At 35.3% G+C, this 25,350-nt stretch overlaps 1 protein-coding gene across 15 annotated transcripts in view; it reads right to left on the reverse strand.

Annotated features, from left to right (window-relative positions):
* The window catches only part of LOC135218380 (octopamine receptor beta-2R-like), a 622,548-nt gene that overhangs the window by 120,134 nt on the left and 477,064 nt on the right, over positions 1–25,350 (reverse strand). For all 15 annotated transcript variants that reach the window (XM_064254659.1, XM_064254654.1, XM_064254660.1 and 12 more), the window contains one exon: positions 21,273–21,313. The gene's annotated coding sequence lies outside the window, so the exon portion shown is untranslated. The remainder of the gene's footprint in view (positions 1–21,272; positions 21,314–25,350) is intronic.

The raw sequence follows: 25,350 nt of genomic DNA on the forward strand, positions 1-25,350 counted from the left end.
TGTTTCAAGACTGACTGAGAGAAACTACGAGTAATTAGTCCAATTAGGTACAAGGTTTCTAGGTACGTATATTGGACAAAACCAGGGTACACAAATGCTCATATAATTACATAGATTCATATATTATATATATATATATATATATATATATATATTATATATATATATATATATATTCATATATATATGTGTGTGTGTGTGTGTGCGTGTGTGAGTGGTGTAATTATATGTGGATTTGTGTACCCATGGTTTTTGACCAATATACCTACCTAAAAACCAGGTACCTAATTGGACTAATTACTTGTGGTTTCTCTCAGTAAATCTGTATATATATATATTATATATATATATATATATATATATATATATATGAATAATTATCATATCACCGTGATTCATATAAATTATTCGAACTACAAATGTTCCTTTAATATCTAATACGCTCTACCTCGGAATTGGTATGTTTTCATATCTGCATACCGAAGGGGAATTTTTTAGTTGAAAATAATCTCGTCCTCTCGTGGGTTCTATCTAAATTTAGAAATGTGCTGCAGTCAAATTCTAGGGCATCGTGGGCATCGGGTTTTAGTGGACATGAAAGAGGAGCAGGCAATCCTATCAACAGGTGATAAATTCTTGCGATGTAAACTCTTATATAGCCGTGGCGTCCTATTTTCGCCGTCGTGCCGACAAGATACAACTTAATTATACCCATCAGTAATCGGTCGTAAAATTCTCGAGTTCCGTAAATCGTAAAGTCATAACTGCACCTCTCGAAAATGACATGCCAGAGAGAGAGAGAGAGAGAGAGAGAGAGAGAGAGAGAGAGAGAGAGAGAGAGAGAATGTTTTGTAGACATCACGTACCCCAGGGCTCTTGACTCAGCTACAAAAGTGACTTGCTTGCGAGCACTCTGCCAGAGGCAAGCAACCAAGCAAGAAGCATTTAAATATTGTTTCCTTCGAGGAGTCGTCATCCGCACTGGCACCGGGAATACGACTGCGAGGAGAAGGTAAAAAAATGAACCGAGAGGAGAAATAAAACAAGAATAACCAAGAGGAGAAATTAAACAAGAATAACTGAGAGGAGAAGGTAAATAAGAATAAATCAAAGGAGAAATTAACCAAGAATAACTGAGAGGAGAAGTTAAACAAGAATAACTGCGAGGAGACAATAAACAGGAATAACTCAGAGAAGAAATTAATCAAGAATAACGGAGAGGAGAAGGTAAACAAAAATAACTGAGAATTGAAATTAAACAAGAATAATTGAGAGGAAAAGGTAAACAAGAATAACTCACAAGAGAAATTAACCAAGAATAACTGAGAGGAGAATTTAAACAAGAATAATTAAGAGGAGAAATAAAACAAGAATAACTGAGAGGAGAATTTAAACAAGAATATTTAAAAGGAGAAATTAAACAAGAATAACTGAGAGGAGAAATAAATGAAACAGTATCAATGTCATGAGAAGGCACCACCACCAACCCCTCCCCCCAAAAAAAATTTTTGTCTTGATAAAAAAGAAAAAAAAAAGCTATAATTAATTGGACTTTTTTTTTTTTAATTAGCGTTCATTACTCGGGCTCAGAAGCTACGGAAGAACCGACGCGTTGCTCCAATGAAAAGGAGCCTTCAAGTGATACGATCACATTCTAAAACGAATCCTCCCGACCTCCACAAGCTACTTACTGTAAGGATATAAAGAGTGATTCGTCACGAAATATATATCAGTGAGGGTTAGAGACGACTCAAGAGAAGTCAGGACAAGCCCATTAAATCAGTAAACCCTTAGAAACGAACGCAAGCGTTCAGGTGTTAGGGTGGGACCTCTTTTTCTATGGAGATGGGAGATGGATGCAGTCCGTGCCAAGAGAAAATGGTTGTCAAAAAAAAAAGGGGGGGCCTGGCTATTCGTGGTGTCATTTATATCTCCCAAGTGCTGTTTGTCAAAGGATCTGCGTTTAAAAACAGGCTTTGAAGTTAACGCTTTCAGTTTTCAGCCTTCTTTACACCTCCTACGGTTCGAGATATATCTGTGATTTATTCGTCTGCTTTTCAAGGCCCTGTGAACTGTTGTGAAGGCGGCGATGGTGTCTTAATTTTACATCTCTAACAGGGAAATACTCTCCTCCTTCATTTTGACTATTAACACACACACACACACACACACACACACACACACATAATATATTATATATATATATGATTATATTTATTAATAATATTTATATACATTGAAACTATTAAACATATATATACAATATATATCTGATATTATAGATAATTATATCTATATTGAGATATATATACATGAAACTGTATACACACATATATATAAATATACAATATATATATATATATATTATATATATAAATATATATATATATATATATATATATATATATCTATAATAGTGAGCGTGTATATGCGTACGGCACATACTTGAACGTCAAGTGTTCTTGTGAGTTCACTACACATACTTTGTGTATATGTATATGTATATTGTATATATATATATATATATATATATACACACACACATATACATATATATATATATATATATATATATGTGTGTGTGTGTGTGTCTGTGTGCGTGTGTAGTTGTATACATACTAAACTCACAAGAACACGGAAAGAAAAGGGATAATCCTGACGTGGATCTACTACAAAAGACATCTGTGGGACGAACGGAGCATTTTGAAAACGTGCCAATACAGCTTAGGAAACGCATTACAAGAAACCCACAAACGTTTAAACGGCGACCAGCAGGAAATGGCAGGGAGAGTAATCTCTCTTCCTGGCAGAAGGTGGGCGGGCCATTCCCAAATCTTGTTTTTCGCAATGACAGCTGACCTTAAAACCGGCTTATTTTATTAATGAATAATGCCAGGCATATCGTTTTGTCAGTTGGACCAGACAGACTAACTACAGTCCTTTAAATCTGTACAAATACACATTTCTTTTGAAATAATTTATTCATGCTTATACGTAAAGAGGCAAATTAATTCATGCTCATACGTAGAGATGCAAATTAATTCATGTTTATGCATAAAAAAGCTATAAGCACAATTACATCGAATTTTTTATGTATAAAACTAAATCAATTATTTTCGAGTATATCATACGAATATACAATCTTTTTAGCACTTGCCCAAATAATAGTAATTGATTGATTTGTTAGTTCTTACTGGCGTCGCAAGGACGAGGTTATTGACGCCGAATTAATAGTAAGTATATTTTATCTAAAATGACGAACATTGTACTGTTATCCTGTGCATTCCGTCTACAGCTGCACTTTTCTGCGTACTGTGCTTCATTCTAGCGTGTACAAAGGAAATAAGTACGTTCAAATCCTCTGATAAAGGTGCACAATGGAAATTTAATTAGTATGTACAAGTCCTACGATCAAGGTATAAAACCGTGGGCTATGGATATCGAACCCGTTAATATGAGAATCTGACAGATTAAGAAAAAAAAGCAAATTATAAAAAAAAGACCGGAGTTAAGTCATGAACAATACGCGTATAGGCAACAGAATCTGATACACGACATTCGGAAAGTTTAAAGGCATGAAAAAAATGAATATACGTAAAAGGTCTTGCCTGGAAAATGACCAACTATCAGATGGGCTTTGAGTACAGTTTTGAATTCTTTAAACACAGTTGGAATATGAGGCCTGTCTAAGAGTGCAGGAAAGACCAGGAAAGATCATAGGAGATAATAATAAATCAAAAATATTCCAGACATTTAAATGTCAGTATATCTCACATTTGTCTGTGGTTTTTCTTCGTATAAATATGGCCAGAATATCAAGCAATGATTCTTAAAACTAATTTGGTAAGAACTTAACAGACCAAATCAGAGAAATAAACCTTACTCAAGGCAAGAGGCATTACTTAAATCACATACAATACGGTGGGTATTTTATCGATTTTTATCCCGACTCATCGCATAACTTTTTCCTGAACTGACGAGGATTTGTTGGGAAATATTCTAGCATTCTTTTAATCCTTAAACCACCCTATAATCCTGGTCTTTAAAGGCCTCTGCAATTTCGTTTTTAGGACAAATTATAACTTTAAAAGTCAACATTCCCAATTACTGCAAATTTTCTTTAAACTTAAAAATTTCAGTATCAATCGTTTAAGATAATGCATTATATAATGCGGAAGATATCCAGATTTGAACATGGATTATATTTATTTTATCAAGTTACACTTTCCCTGAATTATAAAATACTGAAGATATCCAATTTTGAACATGGTTTATATTCATTGTTTTAAATTGACATTTTTCCTGTCTTTAACGTCATCAAACCACATGCTAGAGCGACTACCTTCAAAACACACTCGGCACATGCATGTTCCCAAAAATGTAGGCGGAGCAGAGAGAGAGAGAGACGAGAGAGAGAGAGAGAGAGAGAGAGAGAGAGAGAGAGAGAGAGAGAGTACCCAGATTTAGGCAGAGGAAGCAAAAGTCGAACCCAGGGCTACATCTGCGAGTTGCTTTTAAAAGACCGGATGTCTCTTTGGTCTTCGGGGAGAGGAGGAGGAAGAGCTGGACTCTGCTGCAAAATCTTGGAAGCGAAATATCCTCACAGGACCAGAAAATACGAGCCTCCTCGTTCGAGGTTCGTTCGAGGTAACTAATGAAGATGGCCTCGAGGAGACTCGAATACTTATTTCGCCAATGCCAAAGGGACTAGGAATGCTGGCAAGTAAAGGATTCTGTTATTGCTTACTGTAGGGAAATTGTCACAATATTGTAAGGAAATTATGACAAAACTGCATAGCAACAACAACTATAATAATAATAATAATAATAATAATAATAATAATAATAATAATAATAATAATAATAATTAATAAGCCTTGCCGATACCTTCGTCAAAGTACGCATGAAACTGGTGATAATTTCTTTATTGCTTCTACAGTAAATTGATGAATTATTAACTGGAAATTTATGAACTGAAATTCCAAAAACGAATCCCAGAAAGGGTAATATAAATAAATAAATGAATAAACAAACATATATATATATATATATATATATATATATATATATATAATATATAATATATATAACACATTTCATTCATAAAAACATGCATGAGTAAATGTTTGTCTGAACACTGATTGGGGAACCAATTTCATTCATAAAAAAATGCATGAGTGAATGGTCGTCTGAATAATAATTGAGGAATAACTCAACAACTGTTCTTAAGACATCTCTAAACCTTCCAGTTTCATTTTCCAGTTCTCTGACTTTCCTGATAAGGATGTAATTGGAACTTTAAGAAGGACAGATCCATGCAAAAAGAATGCAAAGAGTATTTAGAGACCGAAGAGAGAGAGAGCGGGGTAGAGAGAGAGAGAGAGAGAGAGAGAGAGAGAGAGAGAGAGAGAGAGAGAGTCTTCACTGCAATTTTCAACTGAAGGAAAGTTTCAAGCATAATAGCTGCCCCCCCCCCCCCCCCCCCCCCCCCCCCCGCCCCCCCCCCCGCCCCCAAAGGCATGTATACCTCATCAAAAACTGCTTGGAGTATGAAAGCAAGAACTTTCCTCCTGACGTTCCCAACTTATTCAGAGAAAAATACTGCGAAGAACATTAGATACTTAGGTGAACTATCTTGCTACGAGTTTCCTTTCTAATGTTAAATGGACCATATATTCTCTCTCTCTCTCTCTCTCTCTCTCTCTCTCTCATTTTGTAACAAAATTTTGAAGAATGGATAATTTGTGTTTTTGTTTCTTTCGCTCGACGTTTGAATCCAATGTTCGCATCTACTGACTGAGCTGCCGCATTTTCTGATTCAATCTTACGGACATTACCTCCACGAAACCCTCACTTACAAAAGGTTTTACGCTTTGAAAGTATTAATTCAAAACGATTATCACTCTCATAGCCAAAAAAAAAAAAAAAAACAAAAAAAAAAAAAAAAAAAAAAAGAAGGAAAACCCCCAGATACAACACCAACCGGAGACGGACGTCAACCTATTACAGATTGAAGTTTTTCGGACTCGTCCAGTTTTTTATTTTTCCCCGTGCCCTCGAGATAAATTAATGACAAGACATGTGACTGAAATGAAATATGTTCAGGGAAACCATTGGAGCTCGTCGTCTTCTTTCTATTAGGCAAGAGGAGAGAGAGCCATCCTGTGATTAGTATTGGTAAAAAGTGCCCTCGTTTCGCAATCAACAAAAGGTTTTGCTGAAATCAATGATCGTGTTTTGCTGTCAGTAGTGGACTCCATTTTCCGTTCATGTTTTTCCGAGTGCTAGAAGAAATAATAATAATGAGAGCTGAAGTAGCTCCAGGACTCATGCAGAAGAGTGTGATCCAAGAAACGGCGCACATTGTAAGAAAAGTGATGGACTCCTAAGGAAGCAGGATGCAACCCGGAACCCCACACTATGAATACCTTCCAGTAGAATTGGAGGACTGTGATAAAAAAAATAATAATAATAATAATAATAATAATAATAATAATAATAATAATAATAATAATAATAATAATAATATACTATTGTTTCTCCAATAAATATGTTTTCACCAATTACACAGAAATTCTCCCAGTGAAAAGTACAAAATTCTCAAGTAAAACAAAAGAAGGCTTAACAACAATGGTCTACTGGAAGGAAATCTGTTCGTCGCAAAGAAACACTTTATGTTAGGTATTGTCGTATGAAAGGTTTCTATAAGATTACAAAAATCTACAAATAAAAGCCTGAAAATTCTTAGGCGATCTGTGCCTTCTAGTTTTCACTCAAGCCGGTAACACCAGGCAAGACAATTTTATCAAATATAATAATGTAATAAAAGAAGTCATTTAATGCTCTAATTGTACTGGGATACAAGCAGATTTGGCAACTGATAATTTTGAAGCGCAACTGTTCCCTTCAACTGTTAATCTATTGCTAATGTAAACATTAGTTACCACTTACTTCCATCAGAAGTATCTTCACAATGGCACCATGCTTAAGGCTGGGAAAAAATTGATCGGGAATGCCTGTCTTGCCCTGGTGTTTGGAAATCACAGAAAACCAAAACACTCCAAGAACTCCCAGAAACTCCAAGGAAATCAATTGTTCGGTGAGACTCCCAATTCTCGTAATAACAAGAAAACCAAGTTTCCTTCAAAGCTTTGGCAGTTACTGAAGGAAGGCCAACACGTGAAATCTTTCAGTCCAGCTAGAAAAACAAGCCAAAGGACATTAAAAGGGAAAGATGTCTAAGTGATGTAGGTTAAACCTTTAATGTGCAGCTGAGTTTCCATATATCTTTCGGCTACAAGATAAATCCTTTCGAAGTCCCTCTTTGCAACTTGAATGAAGGGAACCACAATTACTCTCCTAGTGAATCCACAAAAAGGCATTCGTAGTTACTGACAGATTTCCGAGAGTGGCACAGTTGGAATGTGGACTTCATTAATGCGTCTGTCAAACGTAGCAGTTTTATAGTGGCAAACGCACGTGCTTGACAGTTAGGTATATACCCTTCTCCGGGTCCCCCACTTGACTAGTTTCAATTCTGTCGTTTTTAGATCTGGCGGAAAAATTAGAATTTTCCTTCAAAAGTTTGTCACAATAGTAAGTCCGGAAATCAGGCGTTACAATAAAATATTTGACTCAATTAGGGAATAGAGACTATGTGTTAGCCTGTGCCAATTATTTTTTCCCCACATACATCTGAAATTAATTGTTTACATTTATTAACGAAACGAGGAAACAATTTTGACTTAAATCAGCATAAGACCTCTGCGACCCTGTTAGCAAAGGGAACTTGGCAAATGAGGCCGGAGAGCATTTTAAAATCAAAATTGGCATACTGCCTCGTGGAACGAGCTAATCATAGAAGCCATTCGTTATGTCCGAGCAAAAACTACATATTCATGTGATCCACTGGACCCAAGGTTGAGAACCACATCAATGCTATTGGTTAGGAAGAGTCACGATTTGGCTTAAAGACCTCCTCGTTTTAGGTGATAATTGGGCAATTTTTAGGTAACAATTGGTTTCTTTGATTGAATAGACTACGCTAAGTAACATTCTTTGATTGAACAGACTAAGCTAAGTAACACTCTTTGATTGAACAGACTACACTAAGTAACACTCTTTGATTGAACAGACTACCGTAAGTAACATTCTTTGATTGAACAGACTATGCTAAGTAACACTCTTTGATTGAACAGACTACGCTAAGTTAAACTATTTGATTGAAAAGACTACGCTAAGTAACACTCTTTGAATGAAAAGACTACGCTAAGTAACATTCTTTGATTGAACAGACTACGCTAAGTAAAACTATTTGATTGAAAAGACTACGCTAAGTAACATTCTTTTATTGGAGAGACTAAGCTAAATAACAGGCTATGATAAAGCTGAAATTTCTTGAAGAGAATATAAAGGAAATCACTCGTTTGACACATCTGTTCCGGAATAAGAAATTTACTTTATTTGCATACATGTAATACCCACAGAAATTGAAAGCATGTATGGACGATGAATACCACTAGCTAGTTTTTCCTTCTTGATCGATGTGATTTAGAGGAATACTAATTTTATACAGCAGATTATTTAAAAATGAACAGAGTATTACCTTATTAACGTCAAGTAAATTCAACTAACACTTAATTCGATACGAAAAAACTTTAAAGTACAACGAACAGTCTCCACAAAGTACATAATGCTACAATTTTGCTTTCACTAAAAATAAATGTAGTGCTAATTCGGTTGGAGAACTTAAAAAAGAACTATGGGATTAAATATCAGAGTAAGTATTGTGAAGACTTCAAAAGGTTATGCATTTAAAGGTTAAATTGTAACCAGCGTTAAGATCCTTGACATTTATTATCATTTATTAGCACTTCATAAACAAAAGGGCTCAAGTCAATAGCGAAATTAGTTGTGACTACAAAACAAATCTACTTGACGCATCGGACACTTCAAAAGGAATAGTATATTGCCCCATGGCATCAATGCACGACGGGGAGAGAGAGAGAGAGAGAGAGAGAGAGAGAGAGAGAGAGAGAGAGAGAGAGAGAGAGAGCAATCAAACTCGAATTAGAGTATAACGAGCAAGGCGGATATGAAGCGTCTTTGGCTAGAATTCTATAAATTCAGGGAACTAATTGAGGATGCGTGTCCTGCATCCATTCTCCTCTGCTTAGCATAATATTGACGTAATAGCGATGGAAAAAAAAAAACCTTTGGGTTTCTTTCTTTATTATGAAGCGTGGGTAAGATTGGACTTCCCTCCTATCGGCTGGATAAGTTATTTGAGAGAGAAAGAGAGTTTGTATATTACCGAGCAGACACCCACCCCTGTCAAGCAGTTGAAAATTTAGTTTTAGATTAATATACTACAATTCCGTTATCTTGTGCTTTACTTCATTACAAGCGCAGTTGAGAGAGAGAGAGAGAGAGAGAGAGAGAGAGAGAGAGAGAGAGAGAGAGAGATTGTATATTTCACTGAGCAGACCCCTCTCAACCCCTCACAAACAGTTTTAGATAAATATCCTACATTTCCGTACATAGCCGTTGCATGAACTTACTTTCGATGCTCTGTACAACTGAAATTCACTGACAAGTAACAATATATATATATTTAAAAATATATATATATATATATATATATATTATATATATATATAAAAATATATATGTTATAGATATATATAATTACTTTTCTGAGGAATTACGTTATCTAGTACAGGCTTTGTGTATTTAATTTGTAAATGATGAGTATATATATATATATATATATATATTATATTATAATATATATATATACATATATACATACATGTAGTTATCAATATAGTACATACATACATACATTACACACCTAAAAACAAGCATAAAAAACTCACGTTAGATTCTGAAAAGGTGAAACATACAGAAAATCCTTTATAGTACATTCGCGCGAAAGTAAACAAAGCCTATTTTTGTTTTGCAAGGAAACATCCGAGGATTTTGCAGAGGGTTTCCATAAAAGACCTAAATAATATATATATATATATATATATATATATTATATATATATATATATATCTATATGTGTGTGTGTGTGTGTGTGTGTGTGTGTGTGTATCTGTATGCCATGGAAAAAAAACAGATAAGTGAACAATTTGAATTCTTCGGAATTTATTTTCCAGGGAGACGAAGCTTCGTACTGCCTTTGGTATTTGTCACAAGAACAAAATAATAATAATAATAATAATAATAATAATAATAATAATAATAATAATAATAATAATAAAGCGGCAAGAAGTCTCATTCTTACACAAAACAACCCGATCTGACACACAGATGACATTCCTTACCTCACGAAGAAAGATACCCCGTCAGCGAACTACAATCACGACACAAAATTAAAAACAACGGCGCGAGTATATAACGTTTTTCAAGACAACACAGAGGTGTTTTGCCAAACCGCAAGAGATGGGGCTCCCGATATGCCCAATATTAAAGGAGATAGAGTAACTGGGGGAGGAAACTCTATGTGTGATATACGGGGAAGCAACTGGTGGTGAGATGCCAGCAGCATCACCGTGAGAGACCAGATGAGATGCTCAGTAATATCTCACCGGGAGGAAATTGGTATTTTGCATCTGCTACCAATGACGAAGACAAGCTTTCTTTTCTTTATCAAAGACGAGAGCTTTCTTTTCTCAAAGACGAAGCTTCTTTTCTTTATCAAACGGAGAGCTTTTCTTTCTTTTACGACGAGAGCTTTCTTTTCTTTATCAAAGACGAGAGCTTTCTTTTCTTTATCAAAGACGAGAGCTTTCTTTTCTTTATCAACGACGAGAGCTTTCTTTTCTTTATCAAAGACGAGAGCTTTCTTTTCTTTATCAAAGACGAGAGCTTTCTTTTCTTTAACAAAGACGAAAGCTTTCTTTTCTTTATCAAAGGCGACAGTTTTCTTTTCTTTATCAAAGGCGAAAGCTTTCTGTTCTTTATCAAAGGTTCTTTTCTTTCTTTATCAAAGCGAAAGCTTTCTGTTCTTTATCAAAGGTTCTTTTCTTTATTAAAGGCGAAAGCTTTCTTTCTTTATCAAAAGCAAAAACTTTTTCTTTATCATAGGCGAAAACTTTCTTTTCTTTATCAAAGGCAACTAGAAAAACCCCATCCATAAGTTGTATAATAGTGGGTAGTCTAGCATGTCAACTTAATGTTTGAAAAGGCATTGAAGAAATCAACTTCATGTTTGTAAAGTCAGTGAAGAAAAGAACTTAAAAGTTTCAAAAGGCAGTGAAGAAATCAACTTCATGTTTGAAAAGGCAGTGAAGAAACCAACTTCATGTTTGAAAAGGCAGTGAAGAAATCAACCTAACAGTGAAGAAAACAACTTCATGTCTGGAAAGGCAATCAAGAAATCAACTTCATGTTTGCAAAGGCAGTGAAGAAATCAACCTAAAGTTTGAAAAGTTTCAAAAGGCAGTGAAGAAATCAACTTCATGTCTGAAAAGGCAGTGAAGAAATTAACTTCATGTTTGAAAAGGCAGTGAAGGCATTGACTTGATTGTTTGAAAGTACAGTGAAGAAATCTGTTACGATATATGGTAGCAAGCAAAATTACCTTTCTGATATTGAGACCATACCAAAACAAAACAAAACATACAGTTCTTGGAGGGAAAACGATAAGGTGAACCTGGCATATTTATACAATTTATCAAATTTCCATAGTAAATGAATCTCGTTAACATTTTGGGAGAGTTTCCCAAAGGCTAAGCACAGCAGGGAAGATGGATTATTGCCCTTACGTCGAATTGAGAAAAAAAAACAAACAAACAAACAAACACACACACACAAACAACAGGACTCATTAGTAACGGAGTACCCTGAAGATCGAATAACAATCCCTGTTATAGAGAAACGACTACAGTGTTATGCAACAGTAGAAATACGTTTCAAAAGCTTAAATAAAAAGAGAACTTCCAAGAGACTGTGTGATTCCCCTTTTCAAGAATTCAAAGGCATTACGTATTACAATATGCGTAAACTTAATGAGAGAGAGAGAGAGAGAGAGAGAGAGAGAGAGAGAGAGAGAGAGAGAATGAAAAATATATCTATTAGCGTTCGAAGAGTACATTCCCCCTCTCTTAAAATAAATAAGAAAAATAAAATGAAAATGTATTTTGCAGCCAAAAAGATGGGGGAGAAAATATCTATGAGAATTAATAAATATTTTTTCATATTTCCAGGCTTTTAGTAGAGTTTCAATACATTTTGTACTTTGACTGCTCTCTCTCTCTCTCTCTCTCTCTCTCTCTCTCTCTCTCTCTCTCTCTCTATATATATATATATATATATATATATATATATATATACACACATACACAAATACACACACACAACCAGTTTCCCATCTGCTTCCCAAATATACCTCTGTTATTCCCAAATGTCTCGTTACTCGATAAAATCTCTTTATTTCATCTCTCTGTGTCTCTAGGGAACACCGCCCCCATCTGCAAACGCGAAATACTTCCCGCCTTTTCCATCAAATTGTCGGGGTTCTGTACAATGGCGTCTTCCTCCGTATATCACGTATGGTGACTTCATTCTACCCTCCCTGATACGGTTCTAATGAGTACCTTTCTCCTTTTCTGTCACTCACTGCGCCGAAAGAATTGCGCGTCCCATAAATTGGCAATCAATGAGAGAGAGAGAGAGAGAGAGAGAGAGAGAGAGAGAGAGAGAGAGCGATGAAAGCGAGGGGGGGGGAGGGGGGGGGGGGGTCAGACACACGGGAAGGGATGGTGGGGGGAGATCTGGCATGGTACCTGAACGAAACCGGAATAGAACACAGATGAACTAGTGAAAAGAGTATTGCTGACACTACTAAATTGTTAATGATACATAAACCAATATCGTAACTATAATATGTTCAATAATTATTATTTCAGTCATTTTTCCACTTAACTATTCACGTTTCTGTCAGATTACCTACCGCTAGTTCCAGGTCACAGTCGGCGCTTCAAAATAATACTTAGTTTAAAATGACAAAGTAACAATAAGTGAAACAAGCGGACGGTCTCGATCTGGGGCACTTATTTTTTCATTACGGTTAATTACATATATATTGCAAGGAGTCAACAAGCGGCTAATCTAATTGATTCATAGTTACCCAGCAGAGAGAGAGAGAGAGAGAGAGAGAGAGAGAGAGAGAGAGAGAGAGAGAGAGAGAGTTTTATAGACATTGCATAATGAAGGAACACTTTAATTTGTATATAAATAAAAAAGGAACTTTTGCCTCTATCTTCTAGAAAAAAAAATACCCATGTCATAACAAAGACTGAAATAATGTTGACTTAAGTCGTGGCGACAATAGGATGGTCTTGCTTCTGGTAATAAACATTCTGCCATCTAGCCGAATGAGTGTCATTTCATTTGCATGTTTTACATGGTAATCATGCATAATGCTTATACACGTTACGTGTTTGTAAGGAATCTTTTGTCTTTATTGGTATAATATCATGAGCTATCAAACCACAACACAATGTACAAATCTTTCTACAGTTGCACATAATAATAATAATAATAATATAATAATAATAATAATAATAATAATAATAATAATTATTATTATTATTATTATTATTATTTATTATTATTATTATTATTATTTTTTGCCAATTTCTACAAGTGTCGTCGAAGAAAGGATTTTCGATAAGATCCCCAGCCCTCCTCAATACAATCGTTATATAGACATCTTCATAAGAGTCCACAAAGAAGAGGATCTTGAAACTCTAAGGAGGACTTTTGAAGAGTATTATTATTATTATTATTATTATTATTATTATTATTATTATTATTTTTATTATTATTTATTATTATTCAAAGGATGAACCCTGATCATATGGAACAAGCCCACAGGGAGCCGCTGACTTGCAATTCAAAGTGACAAAAGAACAGGATGTTCCTTTGAAAGAAGTAACAGAAGATTGTAAAATACAAAAAGAAGAAATCCGTTAATAGGAAAGAAAAAAGCAAATTAACAAGTTGTTAAATAAACAGATAAAAATATGTAAATTATAAATTACAAGGAGATTTGCTTTAAGATAGTAATGTATGTTCTGTAGAAGTCCACATTTGAAAAATATGTGAGCACAACACAATTACGATGGTAGATTATAATGTTCTCTTGCTATGAGGAGGCCGTTTGTGTTTAAAAGAGAGATAAACTCCCCCACCCCCACCCCAAAAAAAACGCCATTGAACACATTAGAAGCGCGAAAATTATCATGTTTTGAGGCACCAAAACGGAAACATCAAGTATTTCGATACTAAAGAATTGGACATGCATGTCTATAAGATGAAAAACGCGTTCAGACAGATGTCTGAAAATAGGAACCATTCAATCAACATTTATTTAGAGAGAAGAGGAACCTTGCCGATGATACTTGGCCCTATATCAAAACCAAACCCGTGACATTCATGATGAACACACACACACACAAACTGCAATAAAGCTGCAATAAAGCTGCAACACGATGATATTATATGGAAGGCTCTTGCTAGGAATTTTAAAAAATCTAATTGTCTAAATATAATCACGGCAATTTCAGAACAGGTTCTAAATGAGAAACAAGTTTCACAAAGGTGACAATACAACAAGAATGACTTAACCTCTTTTCCTACAATTATTTTCAGAGCGAGGATAATCTATCCCTATCACTTTCCCTGTCTCTCGCTCGCTGAAACGGAAAAAAAAAAAATCTACACAATCTTTGTTTGTATGATGTTTTTACGTTGCATGGAACCAGTGGTTATTCAGCAACGGGACCAACGGCTTTACGTGACTTCCAAACCACGTCGAGAGTGAACTTCTATCACCAGAAATGTACATATCTCTGACGCCTCAGTGGAATGTCTGAGAATCGAACTCGTGGCCACCGAGGTGGCTGGTCAAGACCATACCTATCACGCCACTGAGGCGCTCTTTCTACACAATGGCATGCAGTAGCAAGTCCGTAATTAAATGAGTGTCTCTTGCATAAAACAAAAATAACACTGGAATAGTTCGCCTTTAACATCAGGAAACAGAAAGAAAACGTAATCGGATGATATGTTCTGAACAAGGCAATCAATCTGTCTTGAAATTTAAATGGGCCTTAGTAAAAAATTCCCCCTTCAACAGCGCCAGTCTATTGCGTATGGATAAAAGAGAAATAATGTGTGGTGTGTATATATGTATGCATGAATATGAATATGAATATATATATATATATATATATATATATATATAATATATATTTAAATATCGTGTGCATAGTGTCTGCTTGTATGCATGCATGTGTGTATATGCGCATATATACACATGTGCGTATGACGTCTATACATGAAAATTACACTGTAATGATCACAGTTTTCCCACCCACAGAATGATTCATTCCACCAGATCGTGCAACACTGATTACTTTTGCATCGGCGTATTCGGACACTCCGCAGTTCCATTAAAAATGCCGAACGCGAGACAGTTTGGAACATTCATTCGAATTCAGGGAACGAAGTCTGGTCGTCGTCCCGCGCGACATAATTCAGTACATTTACCGGAAGGCCTGAATAATTGCGACCGAGGCATTCATACGCCCGAATGACAGTCGGAAGAAACAACATATGCTTGCTGTGTATACGTGTCATGGTGGCTTCCGCGTCAAGCTGTGGGCGGAAGTTGACGGGGAGAGTTCGTGAATACGTTTTCCTTTTGAAGAGAGAGAGAGAGAGAGAGAGAGAGAGAGAGAGAGAGAGAGAGAGAGCACTATTCACTGAAAACATCAGGAGACAGGCTGAAACAGCGGTCGGCAATACAGCTAAAGGTTGAGGCAAAGTTCATCACCTTGCCTCAATACGCAATTAAGATAATCCCTTTCCAGACTTTGAATTCTGGACGGTGTTATTTTCATAGCTAAAGAAAAAGACGTGCCACTCGCTAACGCTTGTGTAATTTTACTGTGATATCCTGATACTGAATATGGGTATCTTGCTAACGAATCATTTGAGTAAAGCGAGACATAAACATACATAAATACATATACATATGTATATATATATATATATATATATATATATATACACTATATATGTGTATATATATAGGGTAATTCCGGGATAGATGGCCATGCGGGAGAGATGGCCCATCGATGTAATTCCTAAATTAGTCACCAGATGGATCTGCCTCTCTGTCAGTAGTGAGTGCACTGTTGACATGGATGGGTTGATGTCAAAAAACCATAAAAAAACATCGCAATTGTGAGTATTTTAGATAAAATCTGTTCTCATACTGTGAATAATTTTTGTTGCCATTGTACAAATGCTAAAAGATTATATATTTTAGTGAGCTTGACCTCTGAAACATATCATAATAAGCAGTTGGTGTTCTCTGTACATACCTGCCTCATATGAAGTGGTACAAAGTCAAACATCGTTGTTTGTGTGCTATGGCCATCTCTCCCTTAAAAATGGGAGAGATGGCCATCCTCGAAGAGTTATTTTTGTAGAAAAATGCAGTTATGTGTTTCCTTATTTTCAGATGCCAAATAAGTACATATCAAAGCCTGGTAGTACTCGTGGGAAATGGAGTGAGAAGGGCTGCAAGATGCTATTGAAGCCACCAAAAAGGGTACATCTGTGCATCAAGCATCAAAGTTATTTAGTATACCACGAAAGACACTGGAACGAAGATTGAAAACTGGCAATAAAACTAAGAAAGTGGACTGGATCCAGTGTGTTCGCTGCAAACGATGACTTCATGAAACATGCACATCCTATACTGATGTGTGCCAGTCATGTGGTCAAAAAATCAAAACTAAAAACATTGAAATTTAAATTTAAAAACTAAATTTTCATTCTTTGTTTTGTTTGTTAAGTTTGTTCTGTTTGATACTTTTCCATTTGCTCTTAATTAGTTTTCACTGAATTATGCAAACACTGATTGTGCTCTATTATAAGGAATACAGTTCTATTTTCATTTTTGTTCTGTAAACTAGGCCTACATCTGTTTTTAATTTTTTACATGCAATAACGAACAACTGGCATTAAAGTACTTTTTAAAGTCATAAGTCTATATACTGTATATCCCCTCAATATTCATGTTTATATCTAGACGTTTTCCCATCTAACTTAAAATAATGGTGTGGCCAACTATCCCACAAATCTGTGGCCATCTCTCCCGGACACCTCGGGACAGATGGCCCACGAACAGATTTTAAAAATTAAGTATTATGGTTACTTAATGACATATCTATTGGTTACCATTTATGCTATGGCAAGCTTATGCGTTGAAGAAACGGCTGTGATTTTGTTTTGGAAATATTGACAGAAAAAATAGTACTTTTGGGGGGTTGAAAAAACTATGGCATCTATCCCGGACTTACCCTATATATACACACACACACACATATATATATATATATACACGTATATATATATATATATATATATATACACTATATATATATATATATACGTGTATATATATATATATATATATATCTATATATATATATATATATATATATATATATATCGCTAGTAGCGTCCGCAAATATCCCGCTGAGTACTTACATCATATAATCGTCGTGAGGGAGGAGTCTTCTCACCCACACGGCAATTATACCCTAGCGAGAGAAAAAGGCGGTTCTGTGCCCTGTGCACGCGTCACTCTGCCAAAATAACTACGTTACAGCGTCTTCGTTTAGAGCCCGCCACTTTCCCACAAGGCTTCCGTTTCAACGGATGCGATAAATGAAACCAAGTACTGCGTCCTGTAAGATGCGGTGGAATATATAAACAACTCTATCTCGCTGAATACCTAAACTGCTGGCAAATGGATTCTCATAAGTTTCTCGTCTCACAAAAGGAGTTTGACAAAGGAGTAGTTATTTTCACTTGGGAAAGACGTCATCATCGCTTCTGTAGTGTTTAGGATGTCTCTACTCTGCTTGCCAATTTCTTTCGGTTTTGTTCTTGATGATAATGCATGTTTGTTTGCAGCCTTGGTTAATTAAACGTGCAAATCTTCATGCAAAGCCAGCGTAAGTAAGTCTCAAGCTCTCGATGTCCATTACTCGGAATGAAGTCAAAATTTACCGATTTTATTATATGCACATTTAAATAAAAAAAATGAGTAACAGGTTACAAGAAATATATACAGTAAAATTGAGGCTATGACCTTTAAACTTACAAACTGACATGACGTGAAAGGAACCGAAACAAGTTGCCTCTCTGCCAACTGCATGAAAGTGGCAGAGGAGGAGGAGGAGAAAAAAGGCGAGAGAGGAGGAGGAGGAGGAGGAGAAAGCAAGCAGACAAGGTGAGGAGATTGATATCTGAAGCTGGCCCCCCCTTAAAAAAAAAAAAAAAAAAAAAAAAAAAAAAAAAAAAAAAAAAAAAGAGGAGTTATGTTTCTCGAGTCTGACATCCTACTTTGATGCCGAAGGAGACATATTTGTATTCAATAATACGCCAGTATTTGGAGATTGTGTTTGGTGCGCCGCGGTCTTTTGAGACAGTGAAGAGACACCACCTCCGCACCGGGGCCATGTTTGCGAATCATGAATATGAAATTCATCCCCTCTGTTCGGGATGGAGCTGGAGGATGAGAGAGAGAGAGAGAGAGAGAGAGAGAGAGAGAGAGAGAGAGAGAGAGAGAGAGAGAAGCACTTCAGAATTGCCGATTTTGTCACCTGTGCTGCCGCTACAGATTAAAAATCAGTGTCGCGTTCCTGGACTTTTAATATCTCTTGATGACTCTAGTATCACTAACATTAATTATTTAGACTGACATTGATTATATAGTGAAGCATGCCGTCTTCGGTATAGAAAATCACATCACTCTGAAGATTTAAAGTAGGGTAAGTTAATTAACGTTTTATACATATTTTAATCAGGGTATTAGTCTCTCCAGAGGTGGAGATTCTCTGCAGGCAAGCTATCAGGTCACATCAAAGACGGGAGGCTTCACAATGAAGCTTTTCCTGGAGGACAAATGAAGGTGTTTTCAGAGATACTGAAGAGATCAGACGGTGCAAGGGCGCCTTTATGTTTTACAAAGGATTGTAAGCATAATTAAAACATGGCAGTGAAGTTGTCAGTTCTACCTACACCGAGAGTCACATGACCGTGACGTTGACAGTTCTACCTTTACACCGGGTCACATCAGCAAACTATTAACATTCTAGAAAAATAATTGAATTTCGATGGTCAAGTTTCAAATCTAAATCCAGAAAAATGGAAAGGATCGTCTATCCGTAAACCTAGAAAGCAGAATTATATGTTAATGAAATACAAACAAGCCTCTGTAACATGACATTTCGAGTCATGATATAAAAGTACCACTTTTCTCAAGTAGTCTACTTATCACCTATTCCTGAAACCTGTTCCTCTCTTCAGAATGACTTCCCATCGGAGATTTGTTGGATTTATAGTCTACTGACTCTGTCCAAAAGGGTTTTCAGGCTGAAGGTTTAAAGAGAGAAAGAACGAAAAAGATTAACTATATTCCTTCTGCTTCCAGTTTTGCGTACACACTTCCTTCGAGAAAATGTTGGGAAGTGGTCGCATTTATATTTTAAAATAGCGTAAGAAAAATGTAAAGACCCGCTCGCTACCTCGTACAATATCTTATCTCTAAGTGGCACGTAACGACCGAGACCTCTCTAGTGGTACATTCGAGTGTTTTCTCCTGCGAGTGATATTTGCAAATTGCAAGGAGAGCAGCAGCATTCATCTACTTTAAAAGGGTTGTCTTGGAAACAGGCAATCGGAATAAGAACTCCCCAGCGCAATAAAACACTTCAATATTTATTTCACAGATATTCTAATCCAGAATGATATACAGCCAGACGTCTATACATAAGACTCAACAAAACAATTTTCTTTTCGATTAAATGCTGCTGTCAGGATAATGCTGTGATAAAATGCTGTATCATTCTAAACTAAAACATTTTCTCAACTGAGACAAATTCTCAGGTAACAGGAGAGTAAATGTTAAAATGAATGGTGACAGATTATGATGATAAATGGAGGTTTACCGAAACACGAAAATAGATTTGGGCGAGGTGCAGACAGGAAGCTCGTTTTAATTTATTACACTCAATATCAATGATGTTACAATCTACAAAAAGGTACCATTCAAGACCTCCACCATATGTCATATCACACGAGCACCATATGGGGATACCTTACCGATATTACATACATATATATACATATATATAATAAGCATTTACCTATATATATATATATATATATATATATATATATATATATATATATATATACACACACATATATAAAATACTTGCTTCTCTGTAAAATCACTTTCAGATTTAGGACACGTCTTATATCGAAAGATATAATTATAATTTAGGTAAATCTTCCAGACACCTTAGACAAAACATGGCTCTCTCTCTCTCTCTCTCTCTCTCCTGCACACTCTGATCAAGAACAACTTTTTGCTTATTCCTAGCATTATCATCGCTAACATTTCCTTTCCATCAACTAACCTACATGTCAAAGTTCATTGAGATGACTTTGTAATTCCAGGTATAAGTCATCCCACCAGTTGTAATCATATATTTTGCATATCTGCATAGCATCTGACCTAGTAAGAGAACGAATACCTTTACGCTAGACCTGCTTCATATGTCAGTCGTATAATTTATGCCATTCATTTCAGAATGACAGAATTTTTTAATATTTTAAGATAAGAGGAAATTATATAAATGAAAGATAAATGAAATTTACGTCAAAGAGATTAATATGGTGTGAATAAATATATATATATATATATATATATATATATATCTATATATATATATATATATCTATACATATATATATATATATATATATATATATATATATATACACATATACTGATTTATTGATTCGAACAAAACACTAATTTTCTTATTCTTATTACTAAACATCCATTCGACTGTGTATACAAATCTTACTGAAGACCACAGAGTTCACCACTGTTAAATCTTTCGTAATGAATTTTCTTTTCTCGTTACTTATAAGCCCTCTCTGTGGAGTATTCCACGTAACCATGTGTTAATTAGGTGCCAGCTAAAATATCCAATTACTGTAGTATTCGAAGGCATGCTTATTACATTATGATGTGGACGAACCAACGATCGTGCATTGAGAGTTGAAATGATTTCTAAATAAAGTACAGGATTATGTAGCAGTGTTAAGACACATTCATGCCATGAAATAATTACCATCTACAATCTAAGAAAACATTAGCTTACCACTGGCTGCGACAAATAAGGTAGCGCTGTTCACGACAAATCTGAAAAGAAAAAGAAAACTGTGAAAACGACGAACCTTTTGAGATCTAAGATATATTTCTTTACCTTTAAGGACACGAAGTTAATCATAAAACCTTACGCCATACAGACCAAGATAGGTTTGAATAGCCGAAAGCCGATGAATAAGAAGCTCGCTACATCTCACTGAAAACATTAAAAGAAACTAGAATTAAGAAGATAAAGATAAATCATAGTATTCACACACAATACTAGTCTACTTCAAAAACAAGAGACAAATGCACGTATTCATACATGATACTTGTAAGAAAATCTAACTGAAAAGCAAATCGAACGCTGTGATCTATAGCTCCTTCCTATGTCAGAGTCCTACCTCCGAACACCAAACCCTCTAGAGCCATATCCAAGCCGACTGACGAAGGTAAGGTTGTGGCAAGCCAGCCCCGCGGCCATGGAAATTTAGTGATGCTGTTTTCTCACGAGATTTAAAGGGGTCTGCCCTGAAAGAAAAAGAAACTTCTTTTTTTTTCTTTTTTTCAATAAAGACGCCGAGCGGACGAGAACAAAAGGGGTGGTGGCAGTAGTATAGTAGGCGTTTTCTTTGCTTGTTTGCTACTTTGCGACAAACCGTAAGAAAAGATACCAGTTCTTCTTAACATTACTCATTCTATGGCAAAGTTTTTTTCTTTAAGGTATTGTTGTTATCATTGTTTTTATAACTACATTATACATCAAATTCCGAAAGTATGTATGTATTCCCATAAAAAAAATATCAATTTTAAGACTAAACACACACACATATATATACACATATATATATATACATATATATAAATATATATAAATAAATATAAATATAAATATATATATATATATATATATATATATATATATATATGAATGTACGTGTGTGTGCACTTTGGTATCCAAGTATGTGTGCGTTCGTGTTTGTAAAGATACTCATATTAACAAATACACACACACACACACACACACACATATATATATATATATATATATATATATATATATATATTATACTGGTTTGGTAGAGCAAATCATCAGAAAAATATGAGAACCTTGTATAACAATATGAGGTTAGCACGAGACAAGAAAAATATAAGCTATTAAAGAAATTAAACTCTTGTACATCTGGTCAATAACGAAAGGTTATATTATGCTTTTATGTCCGTTCATGGGAATTTGTCAGTTAAGTATAATCTAGTTTTTATTAGTGTATTGTTTGTTTGTATGGTGTTTTTATGTTGCATGGAACCAGTGGTTATTCAGCAACGGGACCAACGGCTTGACGTGACTTCCGAACCCTGTCGAGAGTGAACTTCTATCACGAGAAATACTACACAGTTCTCACCCCTCAGTGGAATGCCCGAGAATCGACCTCGCGGCCAACGAGGTGGCACGCAAACACCATACCCACCATGCCAATGAGGCGCTTCTTTGAGTGTAGAGCAATAACAAAGCACAAACTAGTTTTATTTTAGTGCAGAGGGAGGGACTAACTATTAATTAAGTTAAACTATACATAATATAATAAACATCTTGATGTAAGAAAAACTAAACGTAACATTGAAATAGACGTTTGAACTCGACTTCGTAAAGTATGTTAGTCTTCTTTTCCATTATAGTTTCGAAATGACCTTAAAAACAGCAATTATTTTCATGTTTTGTAACAGTTTAATAAAACGATAACTATTCTAGCCAATCTTGTGATTCATTTTGCTTTCTCCTTACGTGGTCAATTTTATCAGCTGTGAAACTGATGTAAAGGTACAACATAAATTGGCATCAAAATGACATAAATAAAAACCTGTTACCCTCTTACATCTGGCAGCATGGTGTAACATTATTTGTATTTTTCAAACTCCTTTTTACACTCACTCTCTTAACATTATTTGTAATTCTTCGCTATTTATCTTTACAATTATAAGTCTTAATGTCATATTTGTAAACCTTCATGTCATTTGTAATTTTTTGTGGCTTTATGTTTCCGCTGAATCTACTAATTTTTTAGCATTTCTTTTTACAAATTATCTTGCAATTATGCATTTCATATAGTGGCTGACAATCTTAATTTTGAAAAATAAATCCGCAGTTACGTATGGATAGAAATACATTTAAAAATATACAGATATATTCTGAAATATATTTAAACCCATCAATAATGTGGATTTATTTCGCCATTTCATGACTCATGCTACTGTGAGTATTCTTTTCAGTATTTTTTTTATCTTAATTGTACGTAAGCGAAGAGCAGCCACGACAAACACCTGCTCATCTTCAAAAGTCTATAATAAACATCTAAAGGGTCTAATTTGGCAAGTTCGTGTACGTGGTAACGAAAAGTAAGAAGTAAACATACTTAGGAAAGAAGAAATATAGACTTTAGGCCAAAGACCAAGAGCTGGGACCTTTAGGGTCATTCAGTGCTGAGGGGGAAAATGACAATATAAAGGTCTGAAAGGCGTAACAGGAGGAAAACCTCAAAGCAGCTGCACTATGAAACAACTGTTGGAAGAGAGTGGAAAGTTAGACGGAAGTAAGAGAATATGAACGGAAGCACAGTAAAAGGAATGAACAAGGTCGCAGGTAGGGGCCGGAGGGACGCTGCAAAGAACCTTAAGTAATACCTACAGTGCACCACGTGAGGTGCACTGATGGCACTACCCCTCTACGGGGTAAACACGCTTAAAAATTCACTGAAACTGCAGGGGAGGCAGGGAGGGAAATTCCCTAATCACGAAGTTATTAACGTTCAGTGGCAGGTTAATGGTCAATATAATAAATGAATAAGAACAACTTATATATAAATCTTCATGAGAAGATAGCAGAGATCCTACTGTAAATGCTAATGACTTACAACAACGACTTGACAAATGTTTAAAAATGTTTTTAAAAAAGTCGGAGACAAGAAATGGACTTCATTCCAATCGCTCAATCGACATTCATTATGCCCACGTTTGATGCCTAAGTAACAGATTAACATTTCTAACTAATCTCCATTACTTATTTGATAACAGTGACGCGAAAAGTAGCTGGGAATTACTTCTCTCTTACATCCCACATGAAAAGAAATAAAACTGCTAAATCGTTTAGCAGCAGAACTGCGCGATTCATCACACTTCTTGGTATAATCAAAATGATTCATAGATTGTGAATTTCATTAAATATTTCGTGCGTTTTCGGACTGTTCCATCTCGTATCAAGCTACCAGGCTCAGGAATAATCCTCTTACAGGAAATTGATATCACTTTTGATACTGTGAAATTTCGAATTTGACATTATGTACGTGCAGCTACGACGGAATTTCATAAATGTCCAATGGCATATAGCTGGGATACCTGTCAATGGGATGAAATTACATTATAATTTCCGCCAAGGAATGGATTCGAATAAAATAGAAATATTTCAGGAGATCGCGCTGGTAGTATTAGGAAATGTCATCTATCAGAAGAGAACTTAAAACTGGCATCATAAATAACTAAAACAAATACGTCTTGCCCTATTTTCTATTTCCCATTTGCTCTATTTTCTTCTACCTTTTATTCAAGTGATTTATATTTTCTATTTATCCATGTATTTTTTATCTATTTATCCATATATTTTCTATTTATCCATCTATTTTCTATTTGTCCATCTATTTTCTATTTTCTATTTGTCCATCTAAGACAAGAGCACAGAGGAAAATGGCCGATGTTGATATCTATGCAAGAAAGAACAGCAAGATAGAACATTTTAATTTTTCGAATACAATGCTTGTCTCTCCCTTTTAAGATATTCTTCAGCTGTCCTTACAAACTATGCCTCATGACGTTTTGGGTAAAAAACTGATGACGACAAATAATATTAAGTATTATGGCTAACGACAAATTATTATCACATATCCCCAAAATCACCGGCCGACACCTGGTCCCTGAAGTTCTGAAACACCTGTGACACTTGATTAATGTTAAAAATAGAACTCTCATTGAATTTCAAAATGACGTAACTTCCAGGAAAATGACTTCGATGTGTATCAATATTAAACTATGTACAACATAAA

This window comes from Macrobrachium nipponense, chromosome 9, assembly GCF_015104395.2.
Source record: "Macrobrachium nipponense isolate FS-2020 chromosome 9, ASM1510439v2, whole genome shotgun sequence".
NCBI lineage: Eukaryota > Metazoa > Arthropoda > Malacostraca > Decapoda > Palaemonidae > Macrobrachium > Macrobrachium nipponense.